The following is a 7,194-nucleotide window of genomic DNA, read 5'->3' as shown; positions in this document are numbered from 1 at the left end:
ACTTTAAATAGCATATACAGGTATATCTCATGAATTTCTATGTACCGAATTAATGCCGGCCTAATCAGTGACCCAAAAGGATTAACTACATACAGTATATACAATTTATTTTTCCTTTTTCTTGTATATGGCCCTCATTCCGAGTTGTTCGCTCGCAAGCTGCTTTTAGCAGCTTTGCACACGCTAAGCCGCCGCCTACTGGGAGTGAATCTTAGCTTATCAAAATTGCGACCGAAAGATTCGCAATATTGCGAAAAGACTTCTCTGTGCAGTTTCTGAGTAGCTCGAGACTTACTCTTCCAGTGCGATCAGTTCAGTGCTTGTCGTTCCTGGTTTGACGTCACAAACACACCCAGCCTTCGCCCAGACACTCCTCCGTTTCTCCAGCCACTCCCGCGTTTTTCCCAGAAACGGTAGCGTTTTTCACACACTCCCATAAAACGGCCAGTTTCCGCCCAGAAACACCCACTTCCTGTCAATCATATTACGATCACCAGAACGAAGAAAAAACCTCGAAATGCCGTGAGTAAAATTCCTAATTGCATAGCAAATTTACTTGGCGCAGTCGCACTGTGGACATTGCGCATGCGCATTAGCGACTAATCGCTCCGTTGCGAGAAAAAAATAACGAGCGAACAACTCGGAATGACCCCCTATGTCATTTAAGTGTTCCTAGTTTATGCAATATTGCATGTCATATGTATATGTTTTTTTTTTTTAAATTAAACGATTCATTCTTTACATCCGCTGGTGTCTGCATCTTCTATCCAGAGTGCCGCCTCATGCTGACTCTGTGTGTGTGTGTGTGTGTGTGTGTGTGTGTGTGTGTGTGTGTGTGTGTGTGTGTGTGTGTGTGTGTGTGTGTGTGTGTGTATATATATACACACACACATACACACAGTATGGTACTTCTGGATTTCTAAATGCAGACAACTCAGTGTTTTTGGGTCAACCAGCCCCCATCATCAGGGTAAATATATAAAGTAGTTTTCATACATAGACACGCACACACACACACACACACACACACACACACTAGCACATACACAGAGCTTACATACACACAGAGTATAGACATACATACACATATTGCAGAGACAAACACACACCCAAATAACAAAAGGCACAGACCACACCGCGCTCACCTCCCCAACCTTCACCGTTTCCCCGGCTCCGCTACCCTGCTCAGTGGCGCACCCAGGGGGGGGGGTTTTTTTTAGCTGCATGACTATTATTAATGACTGTCTAGCGTCCTCTGCAGCCTGCTGTCTTCCTGGTGGCACTTGCAAGTGCAATAAAAGTTTATTTTATTTTAATTATAGTACATATATATCCATGTGCCTACATATATACACATGTATATACATACATTTATACATATAAACACACACACACACACATATGATATATATATATACATGTGTATATATATATGTGTACTGTATGTGTGTGTGTGTATATATATATATATGTATGCATGTTTAATATGCTATGTATATGTGTATATGGGTTCACTACGATCTCCCGGCGGCCGGCCTCCCGGCGACCAGCATACCGGCGCCGGGAGGCCGGCCGCCGGCTTACCAACAGTGTGGCGAGCGCTCACCGCGCTACGCGCGCCACACTATTCTATTCTCCCTCCAGGGGGGTCGTGGACCCCCACGAGGGAGAATAAGTGTCAGTATGCCGGCGGTCAGGCTCCCGGCGCCGGTATGCTGGTCGCCGGGAGCCCGACCGCCAGCATACTGAAGACCACCCGTGTATATGTATGTGTGTGTGTGTATGTGTATATATATATATGTGTGTGTAGATATATGTATATATATATATATATATATATATGTGTAGATATATATATATATATATATATATATATATATATAGATACACACACACACAGACACACTAGTTTTACGGACCCAGCATATACTGGGTCACCTCAGTCCCCACCCCCGTGATTGGCTCCGCCCAGTTCTGGAAACCCCCCCATGCAAATCCTGCGTTTGCCACTGCTGCTCTATCACAAAGCCCCACAGAAGATTACTGCTGAGAGGAGCTGCGCGCTTCTGCTGCAGCTCCCCCTATATGCAACTAGCTGCCAGGCTTTCACTGTCAATGGACGGTGGCAGCTGCCACAGCCGCGATTTCCTCCATTTAAAAAAACAAACCCCGAAGACCGGGGGGCGGCACCTTCACCAAGGAACGACAGGAAAATAGGATTTTAATATACCTACCGGTAAATCCTTTTCTCGTAGTCCATAGAGGATGCTGTAGTCCATTTAGTACCATGGGGTATAGACAGGTCCCCAGGAGCCTTCGGCACTTTAAGACTTTTTTACAGTGTGAACTGGCTCCTCCCTCTATTCCCCTCCTCCAGACCTCAGTATAGGAACTGTGCCCGAGGAGACGGACAAATTTCGAGAGAAGGATTTACTTTAAGCTAGTGGCGACATTCACACCAGCTCACACCGTTCAACCATGCCGCACAACATGGCATACAACTCAAACACATGCCAACGAGCATGAATAACTTTACAGCAACTGCTGAACAACAACTTAACACGTGATAACTTGTGTAAGAAAAAAAATATAATGCAGGAAAAAGGAGCACTGGGCGGGCGCCCAGCATCCTCTATGGACTACGAGAAAAGGATTTACCGGTAGGTATATTAAAATCCTATTTTCTCTAACGTCCTAGAGGATGCTGGGGTCCATTTAGTACCATGGGGATGTACCAAAGCTCCCAGTACGGGTGGGAGAGTGCGGATGTTCCTGCAGAACTGAGTGACCAAATTTAAGGTCATCAGCAGTCAAGATGTCAAACTTGTAAAACTTAGCAAACGTGTTTGCCCCTGACCAAGTAGCTGCTCGGCAAAGCTGTAAAGCCGAGACACCCCGGGCAGCCGCCCAGGAAGAACCCACTTTCCTCGTAGAGTGGGCCTTTACCGAACTCGGTATTGGCAATCCTGCCGTGGAATGATCTTGCTGAATCATACATCTGATCCAGCGTGCAATCGTCTGCTTAGAAGCAGGCAGGGTCGGACTGGCCCACAGGGGAACAGGGGAAACCACAGGTGGGCCCCACTGCCTGTAAGCCCTCCTCCTCCTCTAGGGATCAGGTTCCAGACTCTATCCTAGTGCACTTGAATTATGCATTATACATATGTTAGATTATACTTCACAATAATATCGTTTATGATATATGTACCAAGGGGAACAGAACATGTACCCTGTAACAGTTAGCCAAACCTCTGTGGTAGCTGGCCACGCCCAAGTGGAGCCTAGCTACACCTTTAAGCATGGGCCCCTACAAAAGTATCCCCCGGTGGGCCCTTCATGCCCCAGTCCGACACTGGAAGCGGGACACCCAATCTTGTTGGGATCATACAGGATAAACAATGCTTCTGTTTTCCTTATACAAGCTGTTCTCATGACATAAGTCTTCAAAGCTTTGACCACATCCAAGGACTTTGAAACAGCTGATGTGTCAGTAGCCACTGGCACCACAATAGGTTGGTTCATATGGAAAGGAGACACAACCTGTGGAAGAAATTGCTGACGCGTTCTTAGTTCAGCCCTATCTTCATGAAAGAGCAAATAAGGGCTCTTGTGAGACAAGGCCACTAACTCAGACACCCGCCTTGCGGATGCCAAGGCCAACAGCATGACCACTTTCCAAGTGAGAAACTTTAACTCAACCTCTTGCAGAGGTTCAAACCAATCTGATTGAAGGAACTGCAACACCACATTAAGATCCCATGGTGCCGTAGGAGGCACAAATGGTGGTTGGATGCGCAGAACCCCCTTCACGAACATTTGAACCTCAGGATGGGAAAACAACTGTTTCTGAAAGAAAATGGACAAGGCTGAAATTTGGACCTTGATAGATCCCAATCTTACGCCTGCATCCACACCAGCCTATAGAAATAGGAGAAGACTCCCTAATTGAAACTCCACCGTTGGAGAATTATTGGATTCACACCAAGATACATATTTTCTCCAAATGCGTTGGTAATGTCTAGACGTTACTACTTTCCTGGCCTGAATAAGTGTGGGAATGACTTTGTTGGGAATACTCTTTCGGGCTAGGATCTGGCGCTCAACAGCCATGCCGTCAAACGTAGCCGCGGTAAGTCTTGATAAACAAACGGCCCCTGCTGAAGCAGGTCCTCGCAAAGAGGAAGAGGCCGAGGATTTTTTATCAGTAACTCCTGAAGATCTGGATACCAAGCCCTCCTTGGCCTGTCTGGGACAATGAGGTTCGCCCAAACTTTTGCTCTTCTTATGATCTTGAGAATTTTTGGTATTAGTGGAAGTGAAGGGAACACATACACCGACTGGGACTCCCACTGGGTCACCAGTGCATCCACTGCTATTGCTTGTGGGTCTCTCGACCTGGAACAATATTTCTGAAGATTCTTGTTGAGGAGAGATGCCATCATGTCTACTTGAGGAATGCCCCTACGACTTGCTACCTCTGCAAAGACTTCTTGGTGGAGGCCCCATTCTCCTGGATGGAGATCGTGTCTGCTGAAGAAGTCTGCTTCCCAGTTGTCCACTCCCGGAATGAAGATTGCTGACAGAGCTCTTGCATGTCTTTCTGCCCAGAGGAGTATTTTTGTCACCTCTGCCATTGCCGCTCTTCTTTTCGGTCCGCCCTGACGGTTTACGTAAGCCACTGCTGTTACATTGTCTGACTGGATCTGTATGGGACGATCTTGAAGAAGATGCGCAGCTTGTAGAAGCTTGTTGTAAACGGCTCTCAACTCCAGAATGTTTATGTGAACAAGTGTTTCTTGACTTGACCATCTTCCTTGGAAGCTTTCCCCTTGCGTGACTGCTCTCCAACCTCGGAGACTTGCATCCATGGTCACTAGGATCCAGGCTTGAATCCCGAACCTGCATCCCTCTAGGAGGTGAGAACTGCGTAGCCACCACAGGAGCGAGATTCTGGCTTTTTTCGACAGGAGTAGCCTCTGGTGCATGTGTAGATGCGATCCGGACCACTTGTCCAGTAGATCCCACTAGAACACCCTGGCATGGAATTGCCCATAATGTAGAGCCTCGTAGGCTGCTACCATCTTTCACAATAGGCTGATGCACTGATTAATCGACACACGTGCTGGTTTCAAAATTTGCTTGACCATCTTCTGGATTTCCTGAGCCTTTTCCACTGGTAGAAATACTTTCTGTACCTCGGTGTCCAGTATCATTCCCAGAAATGATAATCTCATCGTCGGTTCCAACTGTGATTTTGGAAAGTTTATGATCCAACCGTGCTGTTGAAGCACCGTCAGGGATAGTGCAATGTTCTGCATTAACTTCTCCCTGGATCTTGCTTTTATCAGGAGATCATCCAGGTAAGGAATTATGTTGACACCATTCTTGCGAAGGAGAACCATCATCTCTGCCATCACCTTGGTAAATACTCTCGGTGCTGTGGAGAGCCCGAATGGCAATGTCTGGAACTGGTAGTGGCAGTCCTGAAACGTGAACCTCAGGTATGCTTGATGTGGAGGGTAAATGGGAACATGCAAGTAAGCATCCTTGATGTCCACCGACACCATAAATTCCTTCTCCTCCAAGCTGGAGATTACTGCTCTCAGGGACTTCATCTTGAATTTGAACCTTTTTAGGTAAAGATTCAACGATTTTAGGTTTAAAATCAGTCTGACCGAGCCGTCCGGCTTCGGTACCACAAACAGGCTTGAATAAAATCCTTTTTCCTGTTGTAGCCAAGGGACTAAGGTAATTACCTCATCCTGACAAAATTTCTGTATTGCTTCCGTTATATTTTTTCTGTCTTGAACAGAAACTGGTAAGACTGATTTGAAAAATCGGCATGGGGGGAGATTATGCCGCTGCATAAGGAAAAAATGCTGATTTACCTGAGGTAGTCGTTGAAATCATGGCATCCAGCTAGTCCCCAAATAGCTCCTCACCCTTGTAGGGGAGCGCTTCAATATTCCTTTTTGATTCTGCATCTGCATTCCATTGGCGAATCCACAGTGCTCTGCGAGCTGAAATCGCCATAGCTGAGGATTTCGATCCTAATAAACCAATATCCTTCACAGCTTCCACCAAGTATCCTGCAGAATCCTCTATGTGACCTAGAGTTAAGACCATATCATCCTTATCAACTGTGTCTATATTTGCTAGCAAGTTGTCTAACCATTTTTCAATAGCGTTACCTACCCATGCACAAGCAATGGTGGGCCTGAGTAACGTTCCGGTAGCCATATAAAGGGATTTTAAGGTCATCTCTAACTTACGGTGAGCTGGCTCCTTTAATGAAGCCGACCCTTGGGCAGGTAAAATGATTTTCTTAGACAACCTAGAAACTGAGGTGTCTACCATGGGGGGTGACTCCCATCTTTTACGGTCTTCTTCAGGAAAGGGGTATGCTAAACGTATTCTTCTAGGAATATGAATTTTCTTTTCTGGGTTAGACCAGGATTTTTCAAAGAATGTCCTTTGAAGGAGGAAAAGTTACCACCGGTTTCTTATTTAAATTAAAATAAGCCTTTTCCTCAGGTTCAGGTGTTGTTTCTGTGATCTCTAATACCTCCCTAATAGCAATTATCATACATTGAATGCTTTTTGCTAACTTGGGGTCCACCCAGGGCCGGCTCCAGGCCTACTAGCACCCTGAGCGAGAAAATGTAAAAGTGCCCCCCCCCCCCCATGCGCGCGCCGAAGGCGCGCGCGCTCTTGGGAAAGTGGGCGTGGCCTCCTGAAAAAGTGGGCGTGGTCTCGTCCCCCAGCAGTGCCAGCTACACATGACATGCCCTCCAGCAGTGCCAGCTACACGTGCTAGTGTTCACTTTTTAGGGCAGGTTGCTGATCACAGGGAGGGCACATTTTTAAGTTAGGTGGGCAAAATGATGTACATACTGTAATGCTTGTTGTTCCCATTTCCACACGCTAAAGCATGGACAGTGCGCGCCGAAGGCGCGCAGCAAAAATTTAGGGGAGTTACTTCGTGGGGAAGGTGCGTAGCCACATTATAGTGGCAATTCACATTACACCACACAGTAGTGCAGCTAATACACATTGCACCAGGTAGAACCTCCTATAAGAGCACGTTAGACACATTGCGCCAGGTAGAGCACTGAGACACACTGCCCAGCCACAGACGCCTAGCGGGAACACTACATGATATGCCCCCCAGCAGTGCCAGCTACACATGACATG

This window comes from Pseudophryne corroboree, chromosome 1 (genome assembly GCF_028390025.1).
Source record: "Pseudophryne corroboree isolate aPseCor3 chromosome 1, aPseCor3.hap2, whole genome shotgun sequence".
Classification (NCBI taxonomy): domain Eukaryota; kingdom Metazoa; phylum Chordata; class Amphibia; order Anura; family Myobatrachidae; genus Pseudophryne; species Pseudophryne corroboree.
This window is presented reverse-complemented; position numbering follows the sequence as displayed.